Below are 17,939 nucleotides of genomic sequence, written 5' to 3'. Positions count from 1 at the left end.
CGGGCACGTCGCCGGCATATGACGTCACTGTAATACGATGGTATGCACCTCAGATTTATCAAGTGGTGGGCATCGCTGGACCGCTGCCAGGTAAGGAGAAACTTATGTTTTGTAAAGCCGCAGTATGGGGCTGCATTATCCTGCTAGGGGGGTGCATTATACTCTTATGGGGGTGCATTATATTCCTATGGGGGTGCATTATACTCCTCTGAGGCTACATTATACTCCTATGGAGTGCATTATACCACTATGGGGGTGCATTATACCGCTATAGGGTGCATTATACTATGAGGTGTATTATACTATGGGGCTGCATTATACTATGAGGTGCATTAGACTACTATGGGGGTGCATTATACTATGGGGGTGCATTATACCACTATGGGGTGCATTATACTACTATGGAGCTGCATCATATTTCTATGGGGGTGCATTATACTGCTATGGGGGTGCATTATACTACTATAGAGTGCATTATACCACTATGGGGGTGCATTATACTATGGAGCTGCATTATACCACTATGGGGGTGCATTATACCACTATGGGGGTGCATTATACTATGGAGCTGCATTATACCATTATGGGAGTGCTTTATCCTATGGGGCTGCATTGTACTATGTGGCTGCATTGTACTATGGGGCTGCATCATACTGCTATGAGGGTGCATTATAGTGCTATGGGGGTACATTATACTGCTATGGGGGTACATTATACTGCTATGGGGCTGCATTATACTACTTTGGAGTGCATTATACTACTATGGGGGTGCATTATACTACTATGGGGCTGCATAATATTGCTATGAGGGTGCATTATACTGCTATGGGGCTGCATTATACTGCTATGGGGCTGCATTATGCTGCTATGGGGATGCATTATACTGCTATGGGGCTGCATTATACTACTATGGATAACTATGGGATGCATTATACTATTATAGATTACTATGGGGGCAATATGGAGAGACATGAGGCAGAATGGGAGGACATGCGGGGTCCAGAATGGGAGTAAACGTGGGGTCCAGAATGTAGGATATTATTACTGCAGGTGCTAATTAAAGGATATTATTTTTGAGGATACTGTTTTCAGTGTGGGGGAGGAGAGGTTCTGTTACTGTGCAGGGTGAGTTGCTTTTTTTCTTCATCTGGCGTAGTGTAGAGCTTGAGCAAATATTGGGGAATGTGCTCTAGATAACTATTATTGTCTGCAGAGACGAGTCCTGGCTGGAAGAAATGATGGTGGTCTGAACTGGATGAAGAAGAAGAAAGGCAAAGATGAAGGACTTCAACTAGAGACATCACCGGTGAGTCAGTGTGTAACCTGTACACTGACACTATTTACTGTATACTGTATACTATATACAGAGCTCCTGTGTATAATGTCACCATTGATCACTGTATTATCTGTACAGTGACACTATATACAAAGCTCATGTATATGTCAACAGTGATCACTGTATTACCCATACACTGATACTATATACAGAGCTCCAGTGTATAATGTCACTGGTGATCACTGTATTAACTATACATTATATACAGAGCTCCTGTGTTTGTCACTGGTGATCACTGTATTACATTTACACTGTTACACTGACACTATATACAGAGCTCCTGTGTATAATGTCACTGGTAATCGCTGTACTACCTGTACACTATACACTATATACAGAGCTCCTGTGGATAATATCACTGGTGATCACTGTATTACCTGTTGTGAATTCTGTTTTTGGGCTCCCTCTAGTGGTCGCAAGCGGTACTGTGTAGTGTTGTCTTTCTGCAGGTTGGCTGCATCAGCTGGTTCGTTATCCTTGGTTGGTTTCCTATTTAGCTCACCTGGAGACTCAGTTCCTTGCCTGCGATCAATGTATTCAGTGCTCTTCAGATTCCTTGTGTCTACCTTGCTCCCAGTCTCTCCAAGACAAGCTAAGTTTTTGTTTGATCATTTTTTGATTATCAGTGTTCATTATGTTTTTAGTCCAGCTCGCTAAAATGTGATTTCCTCGCTTGCTGGTTGCTCTAGGGGACTGAGTTTCTCCCCCCACACCGTGAGTTGGTGTGGGGGTTCTTGAACTCTCAGTGTGGATATTTTGTAAGGGTTTTTTACTGACCGCATAGATTCCCTGTTCTATTTTCTGCTATCTAGTATTAGTGGGCTTCATTTGCTGAATCTGCTTTCACCCCTGTGTATGTGCCTTCCTCTTACCTCACCGTTATTATCTGTTGGGGGCTTCTATATCTTTGGGGATTATTTCTCTGGAGGCAAGAGAGGTCTTTCTTTCACTCTAGGGGTAGTTAGTTCCTCAGGCTGGCTCGAGACGTCTAGGATTTTTTAGGCACGTTCACCGGCTACTTCTAGTGTGTTTGGATAGGTTCAGATTTGCGGTCAGTCCAGTTTGCCACCTCCCTAGAGCTTGTCCTATGTTTGTTACTTAGCTGGAGTAATTTGTGATCCTCAACCACTAAGGATCATAACAGTATCGCAGGCCAAAAAGTGTTTAATGCATCGCAGAAGTGGGATAAAAAAGAAGACCTGAGTACATTTTTTTTTTTTCCTCCCGCTTTTCCTTTGCTGCAGTCTGTTTAGCTTCTTTCATCCCCTTGAACTCTGGGTGGTTTTGAGCTCAGCTGCAGGCATGAATGTTCAGACTCTGACTTCTAGTGTGGATCATCTTACTGCACAGGTGCAAAGTATTCAGGATTTTGTTATTCATAGATCTATGTCAGAACCAAAGATACCCATTCCTGAGTTGTTTTCTGGAGATAGATCTAGGTTTCTAAATTTTAAGAATAATTGTAAGTTCTTTCTATCTCTGAGACCTCGTTCCTCTGGTGATTCCGCTCAGCAAGTTAAAATTGTTATCTCCTTGTTGCGTGGCGACCCTCAAGATTGGGCTTTCTCTCTGGCGCCAGGAGATCCTGCATTGCTTAATGTAGATGCATTTTTTCTGGCTCTTGGACTGCTTTATGAGGAGCCTAATCTTGAGAATCAGGCAGAAAAAGCGTTGCTGGCTATCTCTCAGGGTCAGGATGAAGCAGAGGTGTATTGTCAAAAATTTCGGAAATGGTCGGTGCTTACTCAATGGAATGAGTGTGCCCTGGCTGCAAATTTCAGAGAAGGTCTTTCTGAGGCCGTTAAGAATGTTATGGTGGGGTTTCCCACCCCTGCAAGTCTGAGTGATTCTATGGCTTTAGCCATTCAGGTTGATCGGCGTTTGCGGGAGCGCAAATCTGCTCATCCTTTGGCGGTATTTTCTGAACAGAGACCTGAGTCTATGCAATGTGACCGAACTCTGACCAGAATTGAGCGTCAAAGTCATAGACGTCAAAATGGGTTGTGCTTTTACTGTGGTGATTCTACTCATGTTATCTCAGCATGCTCTAAACGCTTAAAAAAAAAATTGCTAAACCTGTCACCATTGGTACTATACAGCCTAAATTTATTTTGTCTGTTACTTTGATTTGTTCTTTATCGTCCTACCCGGTTATGGCTTTTGTGGATTCGGGTGCTGCCCTGAATCTGATGGATTTGTCGTTTGCCAGGCGCTGTGGTTTTGTCCTGGAGCCTTTGGAATTTCCTATTCCTCTGAGGGGAATTGATGCTACGCCATTGGCTGAGAATAAGCCCCAGTATTGGACGCAAATGACCATGTGCATGACTCCCGTACATCAGGAGGTGATTCGCTTTCTCGTTCTGCATAATTTGCATGATGTTGTCGTTTTGGGTCTGCCATGGCTGCAAGCTCATAATCCAGTTTTAGATTGGAAAGCTATGTCTGTGTCAAGTTGGGGTTGTCAGGGAATTCATGGCGATACTCCGTTGGTGTCTATTGCTTCTTCTACTCCTTCTGAGGTCCCTGAGTTTTTGTCTGACTACCAGGATGAATTTGATGAGCCCAGGTCATGTGCCCTGCCTTCTCATAGGGATTGTGACTGTGCTATAAATTTAATTCCTGGTAGTAAATTCCCTAAGGGACGACTATTTAATTTGTCTATACCAGAGCATGCCGCGATGCGGAGTTATATAAAGGAGTCTTTGGAGAAGGGACATATTCGCCCATCCTCTTCCCCTCTTGGTGCAGGATTTTTTTTTGTGGCCAAGAAGGACGGTTCTTTGAGACCTTGTATAGATTATCGTCTTCTGAATAAAATCACAGTCAAATTTCAGTTTCCTTTGCCACTATTGTCTGATTTGTTTGCTCGGATTAAGGGTGCCAGTTGGTTCACCAAGATAGATCTCCGTGGTGCATATAACCTTGTGCGCATTAAGCAGGGAGATGAATGGAAAACAGCATTTAATACGCCCGAAGGCCATTTTCAGTACTTGGTGATGCCTTTTGGACTCTCTAATGCTCCTTCTGTGTTTCAGTCCTTCATGCATGACATCTTCCGAGAATATCTGGATAAATTTATGATTGTTTATCTGGATGACATTTTGGTCTTTTCTGATGATTGGGAGTCCCATGTGAAGCAGGTCAGGATGGTGTTTCAGGTCCTGCGTGCTAATGCTTTATTTGTGAAGGGCTCAAAATGCCTCTTCGGAGTACAGAAGGTCTCCTTTTTGGGTTTTATTTTTTCTCCTACTGTGGAGATGGACCCAGTCAAGGTCCAGGCTATTCATGACTGGACTCAGCCCACGTCTGTTAAGAGTCTTCAGAAGTTCTTGGGTTTTGCTAATTTTTACCGTCGTTTCATCACTAATTTTTCTAGCGTGGTTAAACCTTTGACGGATTTGACCAAGAAGGGTTCTGATGTGACTAATTGGTCTCCTGCGGCCGTGGAGGCCTTTCGGGAGCTGAAGCACCGGTTTTCTTCAGCTCCAGTCTTATGTCAGCCAGATGTCTCTCTCCCCTTCCAGGTCGAGGTTGATGCTTCTGAGATTGGAGCAGGGGCTGTTTTGTCGCAGAGAAGCTCTGATGGCTCTGTGATGAAGCCATGTGCTTTCTTTTCAAGAAAGTTTTCGCCTGCCGAGCGGAATTATGATGTTGGTAATCGGGAATTGTTGGCTATGAAGTGGGCATTTGAGGAGTGGCGACATTGGCTCGAAGGAGCTAAGCATCGTGTGGTGGTCTTGACTGATCACAAAAATCTGATTTACCTTGAATCTGCCAAGCGCCTGAATCCTAGACAGGCTCGTTGGTCGTTGTTTTTCCTCCCGTTTCAACTTCGTGGTCTCATACCTGCCTGGTTCGAAGAACGTGAAAGCTGATGCACTTTCTAGGAGTTTTGTGCCTGACTCTCCAGGAGTTTCTGAGCCGGCTGGTATTCTCAGAGAGGGAGTGATTTTGTCTGCCATTTCCCCAGATTTGCGACGAGTGCTGCAGAAATTTCAGGCGGATAGACCTGACCGTTGTCCACCAGAGAGACTGTTTGTCCCGGATAGATGGACCAGCAGAGTTATTTCCAAGGTTCATTCTTCGGTGTTGGCGGGTCATCCTGGGATTTTTGGTACCAGAGATTTGGTGGCTAGGTCCTTCTGGTGGCCTTCCTTGTCGCGGGATGTGCATTCCTTTGTGCAGTCTTGTGGGATTTGTGCTCGGGCTAAGCCTTGCTGTTCTCGTGCCAGCGGTTTGCTTTTGCCTTTGCCTGTTCCGAAAAGGCCTTGGACGCACATTTCCATGGATTTTATTTCGGATCTTCCAGTATCTCAGAAAATGTCTGTCATCTGGGTGGTGTGTGATCGTTTTTCCAAGATGGTCCATTTGGTGCCCTTGCCTAAGTTGCCTTCTTCCTCCGATTTGGTTCCTCTATTTTTTCAGAATGTGGTTCGCTTGCACGGCATTCCTGAAAATATTGTGTCTGATAGAGGATCCCAGTTTGTGTCCAGGTTTTGGCGGACTTTTTGTGCTAAGATGGGCATTGATTTGTCTTTTTCGTCGGCCTTCCATCCTCAGACTAATGGCCAAACCGAGCGAACTAATCAGACGTTGGAAACTTATTTGAGATGTTTTGTTTCTGCTGATCAGGATGATTGGGTGACTTTTTTGCCATTGGCCGAGTTTGCCCTTAATAATCGGGCTAGTTCTGCTACTTTGGTTTCGCCTTTTTTCTGCAATTCTGGTTTCCATCCTCGTTTTTCCTCGGGTCAGGTTGAGCCTTCTGACTGTCCTGGGGTGGATTCTGTGGTGGATAGGTTGCAGCAGATTTGGAACCATGTGATGGACAATTTGAGGTTGTCACAGGAGAAGGCTCAGCGCTTTGCCAACCGCCGCCGCGGTGTGTTTCCCCGACTTCGTGTTGGGGATTTGGTGTGGCTGTCTTCTCGGTATGTTCCTATGAAGGTCTCCTCTCCTAAATTCAAGCCTCGCTTCATCGGTCCTTTTAAGATCTTGGAAATCCTTAACCCGGTGTCTTTTCGTTTGGATCTCCCAGCATCGTTTGCCATTCATAATGTGTTCCATAGGTCTTTGTTGCGGAGGTATGTGGTACCTGTGGTTCCTTCTGTTGAGCCTCCTGCTCCGGTGCTGGTCGAGGGCGAATTGGAGTACGTGGTGGAGAAGATTTTGGATTCTCGTATCTCTAGACGGAGGCTTCAGTATTTGGTTAAGTGGAAGGGCTATGGTCAGGAGGATAATTCCTGGGTTGTCGCCTCTGACGTTCATGCGGCCGATTTGGTTCGTGCCTTCCACGCGGCTCATCCTGATCGCCCTGGGGGTCTTGATGAGGGTTCGGTGACCCCTCCTCAAGGGGGGGGTACTGTTGTGAATTCTGTTTTTGGGCTCCCTCTAGTGGTCGCAAGCGGTACTGTGTAGTGTTGTCTTTCTGCAGGTTGGCTGCATCAGCTGGTTCGTTATCCTTGGTTGGTTTCCTATTTAGCTCACCTGGAGACTCAGTTCCTTGCCTGCGATCAATGTATTCAGTGCTCTTCAGATTCCTTGTGTCTACCTTGCTCCCAGTCTCTCCAAGACAAGCTAAGTTTTTGTTTGATCATTTTTTGATTATCAGTGTTCACTATGTTTTTAATCCAGCTCACTAAAATGTGATTTCCTCGCTTGCTGGTTGCTCTAGGGGACTGAGTTTCTCCCCCCACACCGTGAGTTGGTGTGGGGGTTCTTGAACTCTCAGTGTGGATATTTTGTAAGGGTTTTTTACTGACCGCATAGATTCCCTGTTCTATTTTCTGCTATCTAGTATTAGTGGGCCTCATTTGCTGAATCTGCTTTCACCCCTGTGTATGTGCCTTCCTCTTACCTCACCGTTATTATCTGTTGGGGGCTTCTATATCTTTGGGGATTATTTCTCTGGAGGCAAGAGAGGTCTTTCTTTCTCTCTAGGGGTAGTTAGTTCCTCAGGCTGGCTCGAGACATCTAGGATTTTTTAGGCACGTTCACCGGCTACTTCTAGTGTGTTTGGATAGGTTCAGATTTGCGGTCAGTCCAGTTTGCCACCTCCCTAGAGCTTGTCCTATGTTTGTTACTTAGCTGGAGTAATTTGTGATCCTCAACCACTAAGGATCATAACAATTACCTGTACACTGACACTATATACAGAGCTCATGTATATAATGTCAACAGTGATCACTGTATTACCCGTACACTGATACTATATACAGAGCTCCTGTGTATAATGTCCCTGGTGATCACTGTATTACCTGTACACTATAGACTATATACAGAGCTCCTGTGTATATTGTCACTGGTGATCACTGTATTAACTGTACATTTTACATTATATACAGAGCTCCTGTGTATGTCACCGGTGATCACTGTATTACCTGTACACTGACACTATATACAGAGCTCCTGTGTATAATGTCACTGGTGATCACTGTATTACGTGTACACTGATGACACTCCTGACACTATACACTGTGTACTATATACAAAGCTGCTGTGTATAATGGCACTTATGGTAAAATTAGTATTGTGGGTTTTTTTTAATTAATGATCAGTATTGTAGTATTCGGTCACTATGTGGTATATGTGGTTTGGTCATGGTGTGTCCGTATTTGTCCCTTGTATGTGGTATTATTCGGTAACTATGTGGTGATAATATGAGGTCTTGTCATGGTGTGGTGGTATTTGTCCCTTTATATGTGGTATTATTCAGTCACTGTGATGATAATGTGGTCTGGTCACAGTGTAGCGGTATTTGTGCCTTGTATGTGGTATTATAGGTCACTATGTGGTGGTAATATGTGGTCTGGTCATGATGTGGCAGTATTTGTCCCTTATATGTGGTATTATTGTTCATTTTTAAAATATATTTGACACATTCCCTTAAAGAAACATAAATAGAAATATACCTAAAAAGAGTGTTGGATATTTTAACAAATATTTAATAGGTTAGAGTAGACTACGGCCCTGCCAAAAGTGTCTACCTTATCGTGGTGGCGGCTTCAAAAAATCTTTTAGCCAAAACAAAAGCTGCTGGGTATGTATGTGATCTGGTGTTAGATGGAATCTGTTAATGTGTGATTGATGAGGATGTGGTGTAGATGTGGAGTTTTTCTGAGTGGGTGATAGGACTGTGAAAGGTTTGAGAGTTGGAGGCGGAGATGGGGTGGAGCCTGGGTGGAGTCCCAAGGGGGCCCCAAAATTTTGTCAGTATGGGACCCTGAAATACCTTGTGGCAGCCCTGAGTGCGGTTACTGCAGCGCCGCCCCTGTGACTGAAACTGGAACACTGCCGGCTGAGTATAAAGTTCATTTTCTACTCGCAGTGTTCAGCTAAGTGCGAGCCCTGGGCACATTATTAACGCTATTGCCTGCAGATTAACCCCATATCTGCAGGTTAATAGTATTTTTTCTGGTGAAAGGTTCCCTTTAAGTCTACCATATGATCAGTGTAACAAATACTCCTACTGAAGAGAATAGAAGCTGAATTGCATTTCTGCGCAGCGCACCTCCATTTAGTGTATACATGCGGTGGCTACTGGAGCTCATAACAGCTGATAACTGGAGGGGCTAGATGCCAGACCTCACCAATATTGCTTTGATGCCACATCCAAAAGATAGGCCATGAATAGTATATGTCTGTTATGTACCTGGAGAATCTCTTTATTGTAATTCCTAGCTAATTAATCTAAATTGTAATGTGCTGCGGAATATTTTGGTGCTATAGAAATAAAAATTATTAATAAAAATGATAGTTAACTACTCTTCTGTTTCTGTTCTGAAACATTGAAAGGAGTTGTCCGAGGTTTGAAAACCATAGGCTGCATTCTACCAAATTAATGGCCACCAGTCCATATTGAAGAATATTCCTGGTCATTCATTTTCACTCTAATAGAGCTGGACAACCCCGTCAATAAAAACATAAAATAATATATTTTTGTCTCAATATGTCATATTTCATTACATTCTAAATGCAATGACTAAATGTGCCGGTCATGTATATGTCCAGCCACATTATTTTTTCTCTCTCTCAGACTATAAAGTAACGGGTTTGGTTGTCTTCCAGCTAGTATAGTATCACAGGTTCATCCTTAAATAATATTTGTTTGGGATAGAAACGTTATGAATGGTTTTCATTAAAGTTCAACATCATAAACCAGATCAATATGTATCAAATAAATTCATCAACAAGGCACGTCCTACTCAGCAAAATGAGAGAATTCATACTTTGTCACTAGATCAAAGGACCAGAGGTAAGAAAAAAATCAGCCCTGATTTTGAAACTCAACATGTTGAGTGCAGGTCCCGGGTCAAGATATTGTATATAGTGATTAGTATCATGTGTCAACAGCTGGAGAATCTGCAGATCTGAAAGCAATAACCTGAGCAATATTTGGAATGTGTCTTATATGCTGATATGAAGAGGAGTGAGGGAAGAGATCCATAACATAAAGGGAGGAAATAGGACGAGCGTGTAAAGTTCAAAGCAAATGAAAAGGAAGTCAAGGTGGAAATGGAGTAATAGTGTAAAATATGAGGCACACGTTTCTACTTCTGTATGCAAAACCATACTTACCTAGCATATGTCATATCATAAATCAAGTGGTCTTGTTGTAATGTGCTCATGGCCAGAAATATCATTAGAGCCTATAGATACAAAGGGTCTGATTTTCCATGTGTTTGCCACAATTTTTAAAACCGATTTCACAACTTTTGGCATTTTTACGCCGCTCACAGACAGCTCTGCTAAATTAGAAAAGTGAGTGTAGCTCGGGCAAAACAAGCATCACCAAGTGATATAACCAAGTGAAATAATTCATAATTAAAAACCGTGTAAAATACGCTAGAGATGTACTTCAGTCACTGACTAGAATAACTTCACTGGCAGTGGCGCACCACAGTTGAAAGATGTTCCACATTCATTAAGAGTTGCATGCTTTTCAATGAATTTGGTGCATCTTACTGCAGTGAACAGTTCATCACAACTGGTGTACAAAATGCTAGTCTTTATGAATTCGGCCCAAAATTCTTTTTAGCAATACAGCTCTTTTCTTATTTCTTTCCATTAATCCATCAATGGGATAATGTACTACAATTGCAGCCATTTGGAAATAGTTTACATTTGGCCTCAACCAATAAGTACAGAACTAATGCTCAATCAACTGTGTCATTGGTAAAAAGCTATGGTTAAATGGCCTATTAGCAAGTGGACCAAATAACCAACCAATCAGGACATAAGAATGCAATCTACTTGAGTAAAACCTTAAAGGGGTTGTTTATTATTTGGACAACATCTTCTCAACCACTATGTTTTCCCCCAGCAAAATTCACTGCTCAAAAAAAAAGGGAAGACTAAAATAGCACATCATAGATATCACTGAATGAAATATTCCAGTTGGAAAAATGTATTAATTACATAGTGGAATGCGTTGAGAACCATAAAACATAAAATTGATCAATGTAAATCAAAATGTATATCACATGGAGGTCTGGATTTGGAATGATACTCAAAATCAAAGTGGAAAATCAAATTACAGGCTGATCCATCTGCAGTGGAAATGCTTCAAGACAAGGAAATGATGCTCTGTAATGCGTATGGTCTTCACGTGCCTGTATGATCTCCTTACAACGCCTGGGCATGGTCCTGATGAGGTGGCAAATGTTCTCCTGAGAGATCCCCGTCATATTAAGGCATCATTCAAGTCTTGGACAGTATGTTGTGCTATGTGGCATTGATGGATAGAGCGAGACATAATGTCCCAGATTTGCTCGATTGGATTCAGGTCTGAAGAATGGGAAGGCCAGTCTATAACATCAATGCCTTCATCATGCAGGAACTGCAGATACACTTCCGCCACATGAGGCCTAGCATTGTCATGCATCAGGAGGAACCCAGGGCCCACTGCACCTACATTTGGTCTCACAATGGGTCTGAGAATCTCACCCTGGTACCTAATGGCAGTCAGGGTACCTCTCGCTAGCACATGGAGGGCTGTGCGGCCCTCCAAAGAAATGCCTCCCCACACCATTACTGACCCACTGCCAAACCGGTCATGCTGGAGGATGTTGCAACAGAACATTCTCCAAGTGTCTTCAGACTCTGTCACATGTGCTCAGTGTGAACCTGCTCTCATCTATAAAGAGCACAGAGTACCAATGTCGAAATCTGACAATCTTGGTGTTCTCTGGCAAATGCCAATCGCCCTGCACGATGTTGGACTGTAAGCATAACACACACTTCTGGGCATTAGGCCCTCATACCACACTCATGGAGTCTGTTTCTGACAGTTTGATCAGACACATGGATGTTAGTGGCCAGCTGGAGATAATTTTGCAGGGCTCTGGCACTGATCCTTCTTTTCCTCCTTGCACAAAGGAGGACTTAGTGGTCCTACTGCTGAGTTGTTGCCCTCCTACGGCACCCTCCATGTTGCCTGGTGCACTGGCCTGTCTCCTGGTATCTGTTCCATGGTCTGGACACAATGCTGACAGAAACAGCTACCCTTCTTGCAACAGCTCACATTGATGTGCCACCCTGGATGGGCGGCACTACCTGAGCAACTTCTGTGGGTTGTACAGTAGACACCGCATCATGCTACTGTACTTCTAGGTGTGAGAACAATGACAAAATGCAAAAGTGACCAAATCAACAGCCAAAAAGGATGAAAACAGAGAAATGGTCTGTGGTCACTACCTGCAGAATTACTCCTTTATAGGGGTTGTATTGCTATAATATATACTTGTTGTCTGGTCCAAATTGCACAACAGCAGGAGAAATTGAGCTTCCATCAGTGTTGCTTCATAACTGTACAGATTGATTCCACAGAAGTGTGATTGACTTGGAGTTACATTGTGTTGTTTAAGTGTTCCCTTTATTTTTTTGAGCAGTGAAATAACACTTATACTCACATTGTTAGCATTGGCTCTCCCAGGGCATGCATGACATTACGACGTTATCAAACAGTTTTCACTTGGGGCGTGTTCTTCTCCCTGTATAATGTTGACCCATCATAAGCAGGCCGCAATACTCAAAAAGACAGAAAAGCAGGCCCTCACCATAGCTTAATGCAGATTTTTGAGTGTATAAAACATATGACATACAGTCTGATCTCCTGGTCCAACCTTTTGCATGACTAGAAAGGACAGATGAGTAACACCTTTTAGCTAAGGTCCTTGCGGGACAAGGGGCTGCATAATTGAGTTTAACTGTTTCACATTACAAACCCTTCTATCAGCTCTCCTCCTCTCATAGCATTATCAGATCTGCTGTACTGTCCCTCCTATACACTGTCTGTGTAAACGTATCTGGGGTGGTAGCCGTAGTCGAGTGTCATAATCAAAAGACCAAAGGAAAAAGAAGCAGCATACAGTCCAGATAAATATGTAAACAAACTTTATTAACAATTATTACAAGTTTAAAATGAACAGAGGGGGATGGTCCCCGTGCTGTACTCAGCACGCACCTACAAGAGCAGGGGATATGTGCCTGTAGTATACATATGTCCACATTATAACCAAGGCTAGTATAGCAGAGGATTAAAGTGACTGTGCATAGGATTCAAAAAAAAGCCTGCATTGGACACACAGGTCCATGAAATTAGCTAACAAGCACATTTCATACTAAGTATATAATATATTATACATACCAGGTAATGTGGAAACAAGTCACGGCGTGGATTGGCACTGTACCCCTGTATCCCCCGACGCGTGTTTCGGCTATCGCCTTTCTCAAGGGCTATCGCCTTTCTCAAGGGCTATCGCCTTTCTCAAGGGCCCTTGAGAAAGGCGATAGCCGAAACGCGCGTCGGGGGATACAGGGGTACAGTGCCAATCCACGCCGTGACTTGTTTCCACATTACCTGGTATGTATAATATATTATATACTTAGTATGAAATGTGCTTGTTAGCTAATTTCATGGACCTGTGTGTCCAATGCAGGCTTTTTTTTGAATCCTATGCACAGTCACTTTAATCCTCTGCTATACTAGCCTTGGTTATAATGTGGACATATGTATACTACAGGCACATATCCCCTGCTCTTGTAGGTGCGTGCTGAGTACAGCACGGGGACCATCCCCCTCTGTTCATTTTAAACTTGTAATAATTGTTAATAAAGTTTGTTTACATATTTATCCGGACTGTATGCTGCTTCTTTTTCCTTTGGTCTTTTGATTAATTTAAGGCAGTGGTCCTATATGTTCCTGCTTTTGGTCCCAGTTTCTCTGTACTGATTATACCCTATTTGGGTTTAAATACTATGTTGGTGACCTTCTATTGTTCCACCTTAGTGTTTTACTCGAGTGTCATAAGTACGACACCCCGGCACATTACAGAAAAACAAGATCCTTTGTTAAAAACAAAGTCCATTTTACTAGTCAAACAACCGGCACACAAAGAATAGCAGGAATTACACTTCTGCACCAGAGTCGTGTTCTTTATGGTTATTAGCAACGGCACAATACTTAAACGTTGTTGACAGTTCAGTTTAAGCAAGGGATCTCCATATTACTAGTGTAGTGCCACCCGGGTCAAAATGTTTCGCCCTGAACTGCACTCTGACCAATCTTTAATTGGGAACAGAAGTAAAGTAGATTCTCCCACTATCTTCATCCTATACGTGCCCAGACCCGCTGACATTGTCTCACTGACTGCAGGTCTCAAGCCTGTCCAGCACTAGGGCCGTTTCCACCAAGTCTCTTAGAGATGTTCCTCTCTTCTCTCACCGCAGGTCCCCCAACTTGACTGTGGCAGGTAGAACACCGCTGCTAATTAAGTTTTGTTGAGGACACTTTCTTCCTTTTTCACTGATTCCCACAAACACCTAACAATGATCTTTTTCTTTTCTGAGGTTAACCTGTACTTCTTTCCTTGCTAACACTTAATACTTAACTGCCTGAACTTCCTATTACTGTCACTAACCCACGATCCCCAGTATTGGTCGGACCTACAATTAACCCTGTATACGAACCCCACAGAGACTGTGCCACAAAGATGACTATTAAATTAACACTACTGTCTGGTGACCTATAAATGTACCACCATACTGCAGTTTAAAAAACATTCACACACTGTAAAACAACAGAGCACTCCTCAGGTGGGTGCAAGATCCTCCAATCACCATCTTACACGTGTCCTCAGATGTGTCAGCAATCACACTCAGGGTTGGACTGGCCTACCAGAGAACCAGAAAATCCTCAGTTGCACCCTGGCTTCTCCTTCAGGAGAGTTCATAGGGCAAACCTTGCATTTGCTATGGGGTTCTTCAGCGGGGGAGAAAGGTGGGCACTCAGAATCAAATCCTCCGGTGGGTCCAATGTTCTGCAGTCTGACACTGATCACACTTATGTCTGTTGTACTGAATTTGTACTCACTCTGTTATAAGATCAGAGCAGGGAGTCATCATATCTCACAAAGGAGTAATCCAGAACAGGCAGGATGCTCCTGTGTGAGACATAATGACAGCCATGATCTCACTGCAGAGCAATTACAGATTGCTTGAGCACAGCAGACATAAGTGCGATTACTGACACACTCAGTAATAAGGAAAGCTGATAGAAAGGTTTGTAATGTGACACATCTAAACTCAGCTGTGCTGCCCCTCCCTGACACTGAGTCTTGCAGTAGGTTACCCAACAACAAAGTAGTCAGCTCACCTGTTTTCAGGGTTTCACTGTATTACATTTGTTTCTTATGCAGGAGGTTAAGGCAGGAAATCAGGGAGAAATCTACTCTAAGCAATGGTGAGGGCTTGTTCTTATGTCCGTTTGTGAAAACACTGATAACATACACTTGGACTTTAAAAATGTTAATTCATTAGGTGCCAAATACCTTGATTGCTATTATCTCCTCAACAGAGAGGTGAATTTAAGGGGAGTCTCTCAGCACCAAATGACTGCACCTTGTAGGGGACATAGCCCTAATACAAATCCTACCTATGGTATCCACATTTGTTGTTGTTTACCAGAAATCATTTTTATTCAAATATGTTAATGAGGTGCTCAGTGAACCCTACGTGTGGCCAGCCAACTCAGTGCACTTTTTCAGCTACTTTCTTTAGTTCTATCTTCAACCCCTTTTTCTTTGATTGGCATCTCTGGATTTACAGCTGCCCCAGAAGGGCAGAGAAAGATAAAAAAACAATAATAATAATAATAATAATAATCTTTATATAGCGCCAACATATTCCGCAGCGCTTTACAGTTTAACAGTTTCAAACACAACAGTCATAGGTAACAACGTTAACAATACAGTAATAAAGCAAAATAAGACAAAATAAGACGACCCTGCTCGTGAGAGCTTACAATCTACAGTAAAGGTGGGGAGATACAAAGTACAGGTGTGTATTTACAATGATGGTCCAGCCATCTTCAGGGGGTGGGGGGTAGATGGAGATAGTGAATGGGCTACACACACACAAACATAAAATGTCTTTGATTAGTTAATGTGGTAGGCAACTCTGAACAAATGTGTTTTGAGCAAGCGCCTAAAACTATGCAAGTTGTGGATGGTCCTAATATCTTGGGGTAGAGCATTCCAGAGGATTGGCGCAGCACGGGAGAAGTCTTGGAGTCGGGAGTGGGAGGTACGGATTAGTGCAGAGGTTAGTTGAAAGTCGTTTGCAGAGCGCAGTGGTCGGCTAGGCCGATAGACAGAAATGAGGGAGGAGATGTATGGGGGTGCCGCACTGTGGAGAGCTTTGTGGGTGAGAACAAGTACTTTGAATTGTATCCTGTAATGAATGGGCAGCCAGTGTAACGACTGGTGAAGAGCGGACACGTCCGAGTAACGATTAGCCAGATGGACGACCCTAGCTGCCGCATTAAGGATAGACTGGAGAGGGGAAAGTCGAGTAACAGGGAGGCCAATTAGTAGAGCGTTACAGTAGTCCAGGCGGGAGTGGATTAGGGTGACAGTGAGAGTTTTTGAGGTCTCCATGGTGAGAAAAGGGCGGATTCTGGAGATGTTCTTTAGGTGTAAGCGGCACGAGCGGGCGAGAGGTTGTATGTGGGAGGTGAAGGAGAGATCGGAGTCAAACATAACACCCAGACAGCGCGCCTGCTGCCGGGGTGTTATTATGGTGCCACCCACGGAGAGGGAAATGTCAGATTTAGGGAGGTTAGTAGAAGGCGGGAGCAGAAGAAGTTCAGTTTTGGAGAGGTAAAGTTTCAGATAGAGAGCGGACATGATGTTGGAAACTGCAGACAGACAGTCAGTGGCATTCTGTAGTACAGCGGGGGTAAGGTCAGGGGATGACGTGTATAGTTGTGTGTCATCAGCGTAAAGATGGTACTGAAAGCCAAATCTGCTGATGGTCTGTCCAATTGGGGCTGTGTAGAGGGAGAAGAGAAGGGGGTCAAGGACTGAGCCCTGAGGTACCCCAACAGTGAGAGGAAGAGGAGATGAAGTGGAGCCAGAAAACAGAACACTGAAGGAGCGTTCAGAAAAGTAGGAGGAGAACCAGGAGAGAGCAGTGTCCTTAATGCCTAGTGACTGGAGCCTAGAGAGTAGGAGAGGGTGGTCAACAGTGTCGAAAGCTGCAGAGAGGTCGAGGAGAATGAGCAGAGAGTGGTCACCATTACATTTTGCTGTCAGAAGGTCATTGGTCACCTTGATGAGTGCAGTTTCTGTCGAATGTAGGGGGCGGAAACCGGACTGGGAAGGGTCTAGGAGGGAATGAGTGGAGAGGTAACGGGTAAGGCGGGAGTAGATCAGGCGCCCCAGGAGTTTTGAGATGAAGGGGAGATTGGAGACCGGTCTGTTGTTGTTTGTGCATGATGGGTCAAGGGTGGGTTTTTTTAGTAATGGAGTAATGATAGAGTGTTTGAAGGAGGAGGGGAAAATGCCAGAGGAGAGGGAGAGATTAAAAATTGTAGTTAGGTGAGTTGTAAAAAAACTGTAATATGCAGTATCCCTTCTGCAGATTGCATACTATGGTGTAGTAGCTGGTGATGCCATACCCTGTCATAGTAACATGGCAGTTTCTGCTTGCTTTCAGAATATGGTGCTATCAGCGCAGCCTAGGGAGAGCTAGATAGTGACGTAGGTCGGTCTGTTGTGGAACTTAAGCCTTGCCCCCAAAGGTGATAGGAGGGAGCAGAGGCTGGTCTATGTAGGGTTAGTTTCATTTTGCCCTAATTGGGTATATAGTTAAATTGTTATCCTAATCTAGACAACCCTTTCATGTATTATTAAAAATATTTTGTGGTCACAACCTTACAAAAGTTCTTACCTACTTCTGTTATATATGTATTATTGGTTCAAATTTTTATAGCAATGCTGAACTTTCAAATTTCTGTTCTTCACAATCCAAGTACTGATCACAAAATTCGGACTGTTTGCATGCCACTGGAGTCGAATTCAATAGCCTCATGTATGCCTATGAGGCTGTTGAGTTCGTGTCAGTAGACCTGCAGTTGGTCCACACATTGCTGTCTTGGACTGTGAATGATGGATCAGTGAAACTAACTCAGGGTACGTTCACACAGGACTTTTTTGCTGCTTTTTTTGCTGCTTTTTTTTATGCTAATTTAGGTGCATTTTTTTGGTGCGTTTTTGGTGCGTTTTTTGGGTACGTTCACACAGGACTTTTTTGCTGCAGATTT

General features: G+C 43.6%; 1 protein-coding gene across 1 annotated transcript in view; it reads left to right on the top strand.

Annotated features, from left to right (window-relative positions):
- Window positions 1-17,939, top strand: part of LIX1 (limb and CNS expressed 1) — a 198,072-nt gene that overhangs the window by 85,023 nt on the left and 95,110 nt on the right. The window lies entirely within an intron of this gene.

The sequence above is a fragment of the Ranitomeya variabilis genome, chromosome 1 (genome assembly GCF_051348905.1).
Source record: "Ranitomeya variabilis isolate aRanVar5 chromosome 1, aRanVar5.hap1, whole genome shotgun sequence".
NCBI classification, from domain to species: domain Eukaryota; kingdom Metazoa; phylum Chordata; class Amphibia; order Anura; family Dendrobatidae; genus Ranitomeya; species Ranitomeya variabilis.
Note: the sequence above shows the minus strand (reverse complement) of the source record. Positions and strands in the feature narration are given on the sequence as shown.